The sequence below is a fragment of the Populus trichocarpa genome, chromosome 14 (genome assembly GCF_000002775.5).
Source record: "Populus trichocarpa isolate Nisqually-1 chromosome 14, P.trichocarpa_v4.1, whole genome shotgun sequence".
In the NCBI taxonomy this organism is placed as follows: Eukaryota; Viridiplantae; Streptophyta; class Magnoliopsida; order Malpighiales; family Salicaceae; genus Populus; species Populus trichocarpa.
Window position 1 is genome coordinate 4,089,498 of NC_037298.2, and position 16,258 is coordinate 4,105,755.

The following is a 16,258-nucleotide window of genomic DNA, read 5'->3' on the forward strand; positions in this document are numbered from 1 at the left end:
ATCCCCGCTATTTTTTTAGCTTAATTTTAAATTAAATTATATAAAAATTACTTTGATGTAAGCTTATTCATTAGGCATGTCAAAAGAAAAAAAAAATAACCCAACACTAAAAATTAAAATAAATAAAATTTTTATATTAAATGATAAAATTAAAAAAAAAAATATTATATGATAAAAAACACAAAAATCGATTTATCATCACCGTAATTAGATAAAAAAAAACTCAATAAAAACTTAACATTATAAAATAAAATTGAGAAAAAAAATGCAGGACTAATTAAATAAATTCAGGGCATGACATTAAAAAAAGGATAGAAATAATAAATGATAAAAATAAATAAATAAAAACCCACATTTCAATTCGAAAAAAATACATCAAAAATATTATATATATATATATATATAGAAAAACAAAATGCCCAATTAAGATAAGCCACGGCACTATTATAAAACAACCAAAGTGTGTGGGCTAAAAGCAAGGCCCACAACGCTGGGCCCTTATTCCTTCTTTTTATATAATTCTCCCAAAAAAAAAAAGGATGGGTTAATTTTGCTTCAATGAAAATTCGAATACATGACCTCTACTCTCTCTCCCGTTAACTGCTGAGCTGTAAATAATTGGACAAATATTTCAACCTAATTTACTTTTTATTCGAAGAGCGTTTAATTGTTTTGACAACGACGAACCCTTTTAAAAAAAATATCTCCACAAGTTTGAGAATTTGAATCTCACATGCCACGTACGTGCAAGCAAGTGACAATGGTAATAGCTTTCCTTAAAGAGACTTTTAAGTTTTGTTCCTGATATAAAGACGATGAAAATCCTTTTAAATAAAAAATGATGCGATATAAATATAAAGACTTTTAAGTTTTTATACTATATGTTTGTTTGATAGTCTGATTCATTTTATTCTAAAAATAAAATCTTTATAGTGTTGACTTTTGAGCTTTAGGTGGACACCACCTACCATGGTCCTCGACTCTAAGAGTGTTTGATATTGCGGTAGCTGTTGTGGTTGTAGTTTAAAAAAATTGTTTTATAAAAAGTACTTTTAGTTAAGGTTGGTTTAAAAAAATAGGTGTTTGGTTAAAACTGTAGTTGAAATTTAGGTCGAAGAAAAAGTAGTTTAAATATATTTGGTTAAGAATGCTTTTGAAATTGAGGTTATAAAATAATTTTTAAAAATATATATTAATATTGATGGTTTTTAATTTAAATTTTATGGATTTAACTATTGCTATTACATCATAAAATAGATCATACTTAAAAAAATTACTTTAACAAAAAATTATTTGCAATTCCATTACGTACAAAATTCATCCGACAAGAACTACAAAATTAGATAAAAATATTATCTAGAATAAAATTAAGATTGCAGTACGAGTAAATTTAATTCACCTTAAACTAATTTAAAAAAAAACAAAAAAAATTGTTGTTCACGTTCACGTGAACAGTGCGAGTAAAATCAATTAACTACACTAATTTTTTTAAAAAAACCTATTCAGCGAACAGTGGAGGCATGCTCCACTGTTCATTGAACAGTAGCCTCAGTTTGGCCACGCAGAAAGCAGCAAATTGCTGCTTTCCATTTCCCTGCGTCTCGCACGCAATAAATTGGGGGACCCATGCACAGTAAACAATTTTTTTTCCTCAACCAAACATTTGCTCAGTGCGTTTTTGAAGAAACGCAACCTCTACCTCTAAGCCGAGGCTGCTGGTTTTGCATCAAAATATTTTCATGGACACCCACGGCCGAAGCCACTAACTATACCCTGTAGCCCGTTAGGCTAACAAAATATGGGCCGCGGTGTAAGTCCATGTTTCCATACCCAAAAACTTACCAATTCGGTGAGTATCTGAGCCTTTGAGCCCAAATGTTTTCTCGTATCGGTATATGGAGCATATCGATGCCTTATCTATCCTCAAGACTGGGTTGATGGGCCTCCCTTTCGGCTCAAGTGGGCCGCAATTAATTCTTCCAACAAATACAAACGAAATCATCCCCTCTCACCCTAATTCAAATTCAAAGTAAAATCTAAAGAAGGAAAACAAGCAAACAACCCACCTCCCTCCTCCAAAAATAAATGAATAATCAAATACTACTCGTGTAGAAGAAATTTAGTAACATGAAACTACGAAAATTAAGAAGCCTGTCAGAAACAGCAAAGTCCCCCTTCGGCCAAGGTGGTTTCAACGGGGGGTTGCTAGACTTTTATAGGAATAGTTTGGAAACACGATTTAAATGATGTTCTTTTAAATTTTGAATTTTTTTTCTTTAAAATGATTTTTTAAAATATTTTTAGATTGTGTTGATATTAAAAATAATTTTAAAAAAATAAAAAAAACTTTATTTTAAATATTTTTAAATAAAAAATATTTTGATCCGCTAGCCCTATTTTAATTTCCAACACACTTTTATTCCACGTATATAGGCCAGGGTTTAGGCCCATGAACAAACCCCCTGCGGGCTCACCATTTACTAAGCGAGAAATTTCGTAGGAGGCCCGATATCTGAAGTTTTCACAAATTTGTCCTCTTTCTTTGCTTTTCTTGCTCGGGGATGTCACTTCTTGGTCCAGTGTCTACCTAGCAAGTGACATCCCTACTTGTAGTTTCACTTTAATTAACTTAATTAACAAGTCTACAAACTGACAACCATACAAGACTTAAAGACACTGGAAATTTGGAGGCAAGTCCTCTTCAAATTCAATGCCCAGTTGAGCATAAAGTCCTTTAGCAAAATCCCACACCAAGACGTTTGAAAATTCAGCAGAAAATGCCACTAAAACTTAAACAGTTGTTGACAAATAATGGCAGCCTCGCATACTTTCTCGAGGAAAAAACAAATGAAACAGCTGGTTGCATTTCAGGAGTTTACAAAATTCTCTGGATAAAGGATACATGCTTGCTAAGTTGAAGCCAATAACAATATTCAAAGATCAAGGTACCGTAAAATATTGGCAATTGATCTATTCCAGCGTGCATTTAAGCTAGCCATGTTCTTGAGGCATAGATTCTGCACGGGTGTTGTCGAGCAAATTTCTTTGATTGCCATACATTTGTCGCTCTGAATCAATTACACTGTTAGGGAATTGTATTCAAGCACCCATAACTTTTTCCCAACAAGACAACAAAAAAAAGGCTTCAATTATACATATATTTAGATTCTTAGATATTGACAACATACACTATACACTTAACTCTTTATTTTGCTTTTTGCTGCTGTTATCTGAAATTGTAAAATTAAAATCATAAACACCACCATCTCCAGAATAAAAATATATTAAATTTAGCGTGTTTCGCTTGACCTAAAGATCTGGATCAGTGGAAGAGTTAGGGATTTCATGGTGGAGGTGGGATAATCTAACAGGATGAAGAGGTCATTCATACGTATTAAAAATTCATTTTGAAGGGTCATTTTATATTAAAAATTAACAAAACTTAAAACATTATTAAACTTAGGGACCTTCTTGAACTTTGGGAGGCCATACCCTAGCCAAACCCTAGTTTCACCATTGGATTAAGACATATAATACATTTTTAAAAGACTTCCAAACACAGTTTGAAAAACACAGCACCAAAAAGGCAAGTCCGGTGGCGTTGGAAAATCCTTCTGTACAGGAGAATTGCAAATTAGACCCCTCCAAAGTATTATAGAATTATCAGTGCTCAAGTAGTACTGTTATCTAAGAAAGTTCATAAACATTCCTCAAAATCTTTAATCATTAGTTAAACACAATGAGCGGTGCCTTGTACATTTATGGTCAATTGACTAGTTGAAATTTTGACGGGGGAGCAAATTAGTGGCACTAACATAGGAGAGAACTTATGATAATTTCAGGCAAGTTCGCCTAACTTCACGACCAATCGTGCATAAAGATAGATGTTTATCTTGGAATCTTCACCCCTTTCTTCACGGTATGCTCTTGTAAAGTTGAGACGAGATAAAAACTTAAGCACTTAAACTGCGCAATGCACCTTTAACACAATGTTGAGCAATGCCGACCAAATTGACCATTTCTGATTCAAAAATCATTAATTGTAACAAAAGTAGTCCACATCTTTTCATTGTTAGAGACGATATACTTTGAATTATGGTGAAAGCTTGAAGATAAAATGGAGTTTTAACTGTAACTTTCTCTGTGCTAATACAATAATACAAATCAATGGAGGAGGAGATTACGTTGGGCCGAGAATTTCCAAGTTGAAGATTAACTGAATGAAACTTGAACGAAAGGAAACGTACATTATTTATATTTGATGAGCACATTGTTTTCAATCTTGCAAAATTTGGGTTGATTATATTGCCCTATTTTTTCTCGCATTTCGACTCAAATCCTTAGCATTAGATTATTAAAATTCTTGCAAAAGGCGAGGTCTTTCTTTTATTTATTTATTTTTAAAAAAATTTCAGATTCTTGTACACATGATCACATGCTGAATTTAAGAGAAAAAGATGATAAAATCGAGAAAATATAAAGAACATGATAAAAAAAAAGGGTGAAATTTCCATTGAATTTTATTAGTTATTTAAGAGTAACATTAATATTGAAACTTTCGGAATCCAGTGACAACTGTATTTATAAATCTATAAAAGCAAATATAGTTGTCATATCCTACTGACTAAGATTGTGGGATCAATCCTAAATGATGTTGTTTTGGTGAATTAAAAAAAAACAAATTATTTAAATTTGGACAAGATTATTTTAAATAATAATAACAATAATTAGACAAGATTCTTTTAAAAAAATTTATTGGAGTTGATCCGATCAAGTTAACTCGGTTATAAATTAACTTGTTAAGTTATAGATTAACCATTTAAAATATTTAAATTTGACGGGGTTAATATTTAAAATTATTTTAAAAAACTAACTTAGGTCAAATTTGAATTGATATATTACCGTGGTGACCTGCTAAAACCGATCAAATTTAACAACTACAAGAACAAATATATACTTCACCTGATCATTGTTATGTTAAAAGGTCCCTTCATGTTGGAAATAAGCGTCCATAATCATGAAACTCAAAAGGAGAGGTAAACATTAATATATATATATATATATATATAAAAGAAAACGGGGGGTGAATCATCCACCGGCGAAGAATTCCGCGGATCCATTCTCTAGTATTAGTATAACCATAAACGTGCACTCTCACAAACAAAAGAAACGGAATAGCTTGTTAGTTAATCACTGGGTTTTAAATTGTGGTTATTGCTTAATCCTTCATATTTGAAAATCTATAACTTAATTTCTTAATTCTTGTTGATTATTGTCTTTTTAAAACATTTTTTTTCCTGAAACCCATTATGCTGATCATTCGATGTGAATTTAGATCGCCGAAGGATAGGCTTTGAAAACAAGAGTTTGTAATTCAAGCTATAAATTTTTAAACATGAAGGACTAAGTTGTATGAGGGTAAAAATCCAAAGCTAAGACATAATTTACTTGCCAATGAGTAGCAGCAAGGAAAGTCACCTGCCAATGAGAGTTTTTCTTCTTCTTAGGATGATCATTTTGAACAAGAAGTCAAATGTCCAATCCATTTGAAAGAGCATGACTCTTGGTAGCTGCGGCCGACATCCCAACAAAGAATTAAAGTAACCGAAAAATTATTAGATATCTACTATGTTATCTCATAAAAATATAAAAATTATTTTAAAAATAATTTATCAACTCTATATTTTCGAGGGAGAGAGGAGTGCATTAATTATTTTATTTATGAAAATCTTGGTAATATAATATTATGCGTGGTCATCTGACCATTTTTTATTTTATTTTTTGGTATGCTGAAGTAATTATCATTTAGCAAACTTGCTCGCATTTAAGTTATGGTGTCCTCATCAAAAATCGAATTCAGAATTATAATAATTATAAATTACGTAATAGAATGTTCATTTTAACTTTAACAGTATGAGTAATACCATGGATCCATTATTTGGTGTTTTGTTGTTAATTTCTAGATTTATTTCTATATTTTTAATTTAGAATCTGTATATCTCTATATAGAGCTGTATCAATATTTAACTATCTAGACGGTGACCCAGTGGTAAGAGCTTGGGACCAAGAGGTTTGCTCCCTCTGTGGTCTCAGGTTCGAGCCCTGTGGTTGCTCATATGATGGCCACTGGAAGCTTACATGGTCGTTAACTTCAGGGCCCGTGAAATTAGTCGAGGTACGCGCAAGCTGGCCCGGACACCCACGTTAAACTAAAAAAAATATTTATATTTTAATATTAACGTGTTACACAAATTTATTGGTTTGCTATTTTATTTAAATTCAATAATTTTCAAAAAAAAAAAAACTTTCACATTACAATGTTCAAAGCATAGGCATTCCATACTTCCTCTATCAAGGATTTAGGTCTTTCCATTGTGAAACACGGTTTATCATGCCTATAAATAAATGGTTCGGTGCGGTTACAATCATATAAATCGATTTGTTCTATTCCATTTAATTGAAAAATATTAATTATTCTGTGTATCATTTCGAGCCAATTAACTACGCGTCATGCAGGTAGAAAGATGGGCTATGGGATTAATTAGCGTAGGTTGTTTAAGAGTGCAGTTATGGTTGCTTTTTAAAATATTTTTTATGCTGAAATACATTAAAATAATATTTTTTTTATTTTTTAAAAATTATTTTTAAAATCAATGTATCAAAACGATCAAAAACATATAAAAAAATTAATTTTTAACAAAAAAATTTAATTTTTAAAAATACAGATACAACCGCGTTTACAAACGCTCACTAAGTTAACGATCCTAAGCTACCAAGCACGTGGCTCATGTTTAATATTATATTGTGATTTAATTATATTTTAAAAAATTTAAATTTTTTTTATTAATTCAAATTAGTTTTTTAATATCGTTTAAATGTTTTGAAGTAAAAAATAATTTTTAAATAAAAAAACATTTTAAAAAATTGTGGTCTAATTACATCTTTGAATTTTTTTTTGTTGATTCAATTTTTTTTTTTTTAATATTTTAATGTCAAAAATAATTTTTTTAAAAATAAAAAATATTATTTTAATATATTTTCAAATAAAAAAATATTTTAAAAAATTTACTTTTTAAACAGCCCCGTCTTCTATAATATGCTGTTTTAAAGCACACTGCCACCATTTTACTATTACTGGACTAACATTTACTTACTATTTAAAAAAAAAACAAAAACTATTGTTACTTTATTTATCACAGTATATCGAAAAGAACAAGGACAAGTCCATTGGCCAAGGATTTGTTTTTCAGTGCATTAATGGAACTAAAAGAAGGTTTGTGTCTAATCGCGTTTTCTATAAATTTTAATTTCTTTTTGTTATAATTTTTTTTTAATGTTTTTAAATATTTTGATGTATTAATATTAAATATAAATTTTAAAAAATAAAAATTTATTTTTTTAATAAATTTACAAATAAGAAAACATTAATAAACAATGACTACTGTATCATCACAAACACTGACTAATTAACGATAGAAGTTGAGTTCAGATCCCAAGGAATTTAACAAGGTCTATAAAACAGCATCAAACTACTATGGTCGTAAATTTCACGATTCTAGTAACAGACTAATCTCTTGTTTGTTTTTATATTGTAAAAATATTTTTATAAAAGTTTAATTTTTTTTTAAATTAATATTTATTTGATATTTTTAAATTATTTTGATGTGCTAATATAAAAAATAATTTTTTAAAAAAAATATTTTAAAATATTTCAAAATAAAAAATATTTTAAAAAATAATCACAATCACATTTCTAATCAGTCCCGATGACGCATGGTGGTTTATAATTTATATGCCGAAGAAAGGGAAATCTCTCGTTGCCTCACATATATTGATCTGGGTATTTTCGAATCAACTGTTTCCAAACGATAAAACTAAATTTGTACTTAACCAGAATTTAAGATATTCATATATAAAACTGTGTGTTGCCATAAATTGGCTTTAGATATAATTGATTCTCTGCTAGTATAAAATCTTTATTAATTTTTTCTCTGTTAATATAATTTCATTTAATATCAATCCTTCGTCAGGTTCGTTCGTTGACATCATTAGAAGTTAACTATTGACGATTGATATCATATGACATGTGAACTAAAACCATTGTTTTTACCATAAATTTTGTTTCTTACAAAATATCAAATGATTTTCCATGAAGAAAACTAAAGGAAAATAATTAAGAGTTGAGAATTTTCCTTCCTAGGTTTTCGAGGAAGTGGAAGAGTGAAGTAATGAAACCAGATAGAAATCCTAAAATAATTTCCCTCTTGTTATCTTTTATCTAGCAAATTATATATTTGATATTTTTGCAAATAAATAAATTCTGGTAAAAAATTATGTCAATCCATGTGTCGCAATATCATTCATTAACAATTAGCTAGCATTTAACGGTGTCAATAAACGGATCCTAACAATGATTTGATATTAAATAAAACTTTATCATCGAGAGACATAATATGATAATATTGTATTGGTTGAAATTAAGATCTAATAAAATATTTTTTTTACCGGTATGAGGGACCATTTACATCGAAAGCCGATCATAAGTTTCTTTAACTAATTGAGATATATAATAATGTCAAATCAAACTCACTTATATCCATTTTAGTTAAAGGATATATATGTTCAATTTTGCAATATATTCTTTTATCAAGCTCTATCATCCAATTTGACATGATTATATTTTTATTCAGAAAATACCCATAAAACTATACAAGAAAATAATTATATTAAAATAAAATAAAAATAATTATTCTTAAAATTCCAATGGCTAATTAATTTTTATATTTCTTAAGAGATTTGAACAATAATTATTATATCCTTATAGCTTAATGATGTGTTTAACATGAAAATATACTTCTGTCAATTTGAATGGAAAAAAAATCGACAGAAAAATATTATATTGGAGATTTTTATACTGTACAAAAGAACATAATAAAAAATCTAAAGATATATTAAAAACTTATCTAGTTATATAGAAACGGTATTGAAGGTGCATGAGTTGTTCTATTAAAAATACATTAAAAACTTATGTAATTAATTATATAGGGCCATTTACCGTACGTTAGCTACATGGGTTGTTGCCGTCACCATGGTTTACAAATTAAGATGTGAGACACAACAGCAGTACTTGGTAGTGTGGGAGGCATTTGTGTGTATGACTTGAGGGAGGGGCATGTAATCATGGTGTTTGTGGCGTGAACCAAAGGCAATGTTGCATACATACATAGAGCATGCATAAAGAAGGATGCTAATGCAATAAAAAAAAGTTCATGGTGTTTGTGGCGTGAATCAAAGGCAATGTTACATAGAGCATGCATAAAGAACGATGCCACTGCCAAAAAAAAAAAAAAAAAGAGTTAAAGTTCACAGACAAAGAGCCCAAAAAGAAGGAAAGGGGCTAAAAGAAATGCGTGGAAGAAATAACGCAACCCAAAAGGAAAGGATTTATAACGTCGTACGTAGCTATACCTTCAATAATGCCACAGGTGGTTAAAGAGTCGTTTTTATGATTAAACACTAACCTAGTCTTTAAGTTAGAATCCTTTGTTTGCTTGCTGATAATTAAACAAGGAACATAGGTGAAAATTTAGATACCTCTTCTTGTCATATATTTATGGACATTGTCCTCTTATGTCACTCAACCTTGGATAGATCCAAGCCGAGGTTGCAAGGTTGTGTCAATTTTCTAAGGCTCGGCAGTTGGGGACTTGCTCAACCACATGTTAGGTAATGGAAATCATGGTGTCATAAATTCATGCAAGGTCTTTCGATCGGCTTATTGGCAATTAGGTTGTAATTAAGTGCTTCTTAGGGTATGAAGTAGCATACACCACCACAAATGTAAGTGAAACCTGTTTGACTTTTTTCTTGCCTTGTCGTGCACTTTGGTAGTGGCCAGGAATTGGACAACATGATCATTCCTAGATTTTGCGCTACTTGTTTGTCAAGCTCAATATTGTTAATTATTGCTACATGTTACCAAGGAATAACTACCTTTGATTTAATCTTTTTATCTTCTCAGTTTGTTTTATGTATTTTTCCTGAACAATGTTCGTTTTGATGTATGGCATTGTAGAAAACTAAAAAAAAAAATCATTGCTGTTAAGGTAGTGTTTAGTTACTAGTTACTGTTTGACAACATATATAATTAAGAAATAGAGATTGTGAAGACAAAAAAAATAAAAAACATTTGATTGAAGAAACAAAGATAAAAAATATAAAAAAAATATATAGGATAGCTTTTTAATAAATTTCTATATTTTCAAAAGATAAAGTACAAGAAAGATGTCATCCCCACTCTCCTCGTCTCACGAGGACGGAGATGGATACTGGTCTCCCGTGCTTTTTTGCTCGCAGTTGGGAGGGAAAAACATCCCTCAGGATGGCCGGGCGATATAACTCGATGGACTGTGCGGCCATCGTGTCTGTAACGAGTCATTTACTTTTTATTTTGTTGTTTTCATCTCAAGATATGTAATAATTAAACAGTATGGTAATTAGAGGTATAAAATTGACATATGTATTTCGAGAATTTTGATTTTTGGTATTTTGCTACATTAACTATACTTAATTTATTCCAAATATTGCATCAACCGGGATTGCATCTTATTCCTTCTCGTACAATTTCTATCTGTAAAATAGTTCGGTACAGAGAACATCCACTGGCTACTACATCAATAAATGCCATAACCTAGAGAAATAGCACATGGTATACTTAAGCGAGCTTCACAACATGGTGGAATGTCAAATATGGGTACACCCTAGAATACCAACAGATGCACAAGGAGAAAGTCATGCCAAGTCCTATCACAAATGCTTTATCTAGCTAGTGGCTTGGAAGTTAGACTGTTCCACCATGCCGCGTCAAATGGACTAGCTTTCTGCCATTAACACACAACAAGAAATTACTCACTGTAATTACTATAAAGTGAATTGAGTTGGAGGGGAGAGTCCTTTTTCAACAATGTTAATGATGACGATGATGATGGTGTAGTGCTTGTTGCAAGTTCGAAGAAATAAAGAAAAATAGAAAAAAAATCACAATGTTGACTCGTCCTTTTTGGAGGCCATAAGCCGGCAAATTAAGGGGATCTTGTTTGTTTTTCTTCTCTATCCCATCGCTCAAACTTCTACAATCCCCACCACTAAAAAAAAGAGTGGAAGCTAATATAAAGTGGCACTCATTCATATAATCTTCACCCTTTTTACCTTCTTCTGCTAGCCTTTTTGGTTCCTTTTTTTTTTTTTTTATTCAGATGGAACCAAAATGACTGACCCAATCACTCATATGGCCATCTCATTTTCTCAACAACAAAAGCTAGCCAGCCAGCCAGCCAGCCAACCCAATCTATCTTGGCCATTGTGATGCCTACAGTTTTGAAATAGTTTGGCTAATGAGATCAGCATTAGAGGTAAGAAGCATCGTGAAATAGTAAAATGAAGAAGAAAGGTACGTCATGCGACATGGGAACTCGTTCCTTTTCCCAAGAATGGCTATGGAAATCCCTGGTGAAAAGTTACACTTGAAGTGGACATATCCTAACAGGTGGGGGAATCAAGGATACTTCAACTTGAGATTTTAAAATAATCAATTAGTAAATATCAATATTTATTTAATAAGCTCTTATATATATATACACACACAGAAACACACACTTAAAAGTAAATAATGTTTTCATGTAGAAATTATATAATTATAAATTTTACTAATTTTTTCACGATAACAAAATTATAATTATTTTTTTATAGAAAAAAAGTTTTTATTATATTATTTTTATATTTGATAATTTTTATCATTTTACACTTGATCTATTTATTATCATTTTTTTTGTAATAATTTTTTCTTTTTTTTCTTTACTCTTTTTTTAGACAAAAAATATTATTTTTTACATTTTGAATATTTATTACTGGCCTATTTATACCATTTTTTTGTTTTTATCTTTATTTTTTTATAATTGTTTTTTCTTTGTGCTTTTTTTTATGAGAAATTATTATTTAAAGACCGAGGAAATAGTGTTTCACTGTAGCAATTGTAACACCTTTTATTTTTTTTCTACGTTAAAAATTAACTTGAGATTTTATATGTTTTTATTAACATATATGATCTTTAATATATTTTATTATATGCAAGCTTTAACTTTTTTATTCATAGTTATATTATCAAATTTTTATTCACGGTTATATTTTTTATTCGATGTCAAAAAAACACATCAATAACACATGTACATTAATTTTTTTGTGTTAGAAAAAATAATTATTCAATTTGCAGCGAGGCAAGTTGAATAGATACATGAACACTTTGTTTTGTGCATTTATTGGCACAAATAATTTTTTATATAATTAATTAAATGTATGCATAGGCTTTTTTATTTTATAATTTGATTAAAAAAACATATTTGAAAAGCTTGTATAATTTTTTTTTGTCAAAAACAATTATTCAACCCGCGATGATACACAACTGAAATAACTAGTTATATCTATTTATCTCTAAGTAATTCTCTCCCATGTTTCTCTGCACACAAATATTTTGTTGGCTGGAATTAAAGATAAAAATTGGAAAAAAATTACGGTTAATTTAAACATGAGAAACACAAATATTTTTTTATTCTCTCTCGTATTTCTCTACACCGAAATCTTTTTTCTGGAACTAGAGATAAGTTTTGAAAGAAATTGTTGTATAAACACGAGGGGTAATTAAAAAAAAGTATTTATATTTGTACACAAAATTGAGTGGATATCGACTCATATCCCTCTATCTCTTGAAAGAAAAATAAGGATTCAATGAAGGGATTTGATAAATATTTTTTGTTCTTCTTGCTACACATTGGAGGTATCCCTTCAATCCCTCATTGAATCCTTATTCTTCTTGCTACATGTTTTGATTGAATGAGGATTCAATGAAAGATTGGAGAGATCCCTCCAATACTTCTCATTTATCATTTCAACCCGTGGATTGTCTCATATCCTACCTTTTCTTTATAATTTTTTAATGTTTTCAATTTGAATGGATTGATTCTCATATCCTTCTTCTTCTTGTTTAGTCAATTAACTAGTAGAATGATAGTAAATCATGCATTCTCCCCCTATCCATCCATTCAATTTACCTAATTCATCCCCTTTTTTCTTAAAAAAAAGAAGAATATCATTTGAATTATAGGCCATGGGCCTTTTTCTCACGATGTTAATTAATTATTAAGAGCATACTTTTTTTTTCTTTTTCCTTTTTGGGAAGTGGGAGGACTATGATAAAGGTATATATACGGGAATATTTTTAAAGCGTCATACCAAGGATATTAGTCTGATAATGTTGACCTAATCACCAAAAATTCCTAGCTAAAATGTGGAGATACAAAGAAGCAGAATACATGCCTTGCAAGATGTACGCAACAGTATATACCCAGTTCATTCCCAGACAAGCACCATTATGTTTTAACGTTTTTTTTTTTTAATTAGAAGTAAATAATACACAATGACATGTGATACATGATAAAATTCCTATGTGCACGCACTCCACAATGAGAGCCTACTTTCAGGCCACTGATTCCACGCACCCTGTTTCTTGTCCAAAACTCATGTTTACCATACGATGGTTAGGCACGAAACCAAGATGTGGTATTTATTTATTTATTAATCTAGAAGGGGTCATTTCGTATAGTTAATTTAAAAACTCTTGCAAAATTAGGGGAGATTTTGAACATTTTTAAGAGGGGGGGTGTCCCGGGCCCTCCTTAAACTCGTCCTTTGTCGGAGTGACTAATTCATTCACATGAACATACAATTTTTTTGGTGATGATTTTTTTTTTTTTGATGAGGGTAATTAATGATATTAGACATATTTGACTAGGGATTTGTAATGTGATTGATGGTGGCTAAATAATAAATAAATGCATCAACATACTAAGTACGGAGATAAAATGAACTCTAATCGTGCTATTAGTGCTTGATAGGGTGTGAAATTTGTGTTAATAACTTTTAAGAAATAATAGTAATATCCCCGGTCTCTAAAAATCAAGCACATCAACCTTTTTTTTTTTTTGGATGAGCAAGTACATCAACGTGTCCCAACAAGAATCTAAAAAAAAAAAAGGAGAGTGGTTTTGTACTTTATAGAGAAAAGGAAATTATTTATATATATATAAAAAAAGAAAGCTAATTCCTGTTAAGATTGCAAAGTGTAGTTTAATTATAAATAATTTTGTTTGAGACAAGTTTGAATGGGAGACTGAAAGACAGGGGTTACATTCAGTTTTACTTCATCATAAAACATTAAAAACTGCTATACAAACTAGAGTTTATTTATATATATATAAAAAAAAACCACTCTAAATTTTATGAAATTAAAAAGAAAAATTTGACATATCACCAACACAGCATTTCGAGGGCAATACTAAAATATTAAATTATATTTGATTATTGTCCCTAAAACATAATAAATAAATATGAAAATGGTATGTATGTTTTTAGTTGTTGAGATAAAAATAAAGATATAAAATAAATTTACATAAAATATATGTATATAAATATTTATCTCTATTTCAATTATTTTTGTTTGTTCTGTTACAAAATATTAATCAAACATTATCTAGATACTTATAGCCATTTGACCAATATCTAAATTTTAGCGACGACATTCTACACTCCACCCAAGCTCTCGACTTCGATGGCTGAGTAGGACCCGTGCATATGAAGCCATGCGATGGAATTCTAAAATACACTCCCGCATGGTTTTCCTTGGGATCGGGGCTTGCTTGCCTAGCTAGGAAATCAAATCACTCGAAAACAAAATATTAATTATGATGAGTAACTTGAAAATTGAAATGATAATAGCATTTAAAATTAAATTAAATAAGTCAGAGTGATTAGCCATATAACCAACATGTCTGCTTAGCCAATCTTGGCCCTTCCCGTCGAAGAAATAAAACATTAGACCTAATCTTGGGTTGTGGGCATATGAGTGTGTGTATTGTCATGGAAAGTTTACAAGGACAAAAACTTCTCATCTACCAATACCAATTCTTGATAACCTGCTGAAAAAAATTACCCTGCACCAATTCTGTTAATTTTAAAAAAGAAAAGATTACGTTAAAAATTTTAATAGTAATTTATAGTGAAAGTTTAGGAGAGTGATAACTTTTTTTATTTTTAAGTATATTTTAAAAATACATTTCACTTTTAAAAAATATAAAATTAATACTTAATTTAATGTTTTTTTTATATTAAAAAAGTATTTTAATATATTTAAAAGAAAACAATTTCTAACACAATATTAAGCATAAACTTAGCTTTTAACTCCAGATCCACATTGTCCCCGACATCATGTTTCTCATTGAATCATCATATATTGGCAAATCAATGTGATTCTCTCCATTAATACTGATAAGGAGAAACAATCTTCCTTAAAAAGGAAAATAAATCATTTTAAAAATTGGTTCACAGTCCAAAAAAAACTTAAAGCATCCATGAAATTAAGAGAATTTGTTAACAATTGTTTTTTAAAATATTTTTTACTTAGAAATACATTAAAATAATATATTATTATAATTTTTTTAAAAATTATTTTTGATACTAATATAAAAAAAAAATTATAAATTTTTATTTTTAACCAAACGCCGTTTTAACTGAAATCTCACACCAACCCTTAGACAAGATGACAGTTTAGTTTAGCATCCAGAAGAAACGACAGCGCCTACTGAACTGAATCATGGATTATGTAACTTACAAGGAAAGTACAGCCAATCACTTGGTATGTGTCAAGTGACCGGGCCCGAGTGCATGCTTTTTGGCAGGATTTATGACCCCTGGTTTAGCAGTCCCTTGTCAGAACACAACCCTGTCTCATGGTCATGGACTCATTCTGGATGGCCCCCTGCCACTTCCGAAGGCTGGTTGGTTATTTAGCCATTCAAGGCTAAACACCTATTTTCATGCTCCATTAGCTTAATTACGTCACCTATTTTTTGCAAGTTGAAAAATATATTCCCCCCCACGCCCCAAATTATCTCTTCTCCTTTCAACTTTTTGACCCTAACTAGATGGGTCAAGTTTCAATCTCTAGATAAAAACACTTGCACTGTTGGCTCTCTGGTTTTGTTCTCCGAATTTTATATTTTTTAATTTAAATCTAAAATGGATTCTTAAATAATTCCTTTTTTTTTTTTTTAATGTACTGGTTTGGAGACAGGTGATCTCCCTAAAACCCACTGGGACAACCTAACAGTTAAAAATAACTTATGATAACTGGCAGGAAAAAAAATAAAAA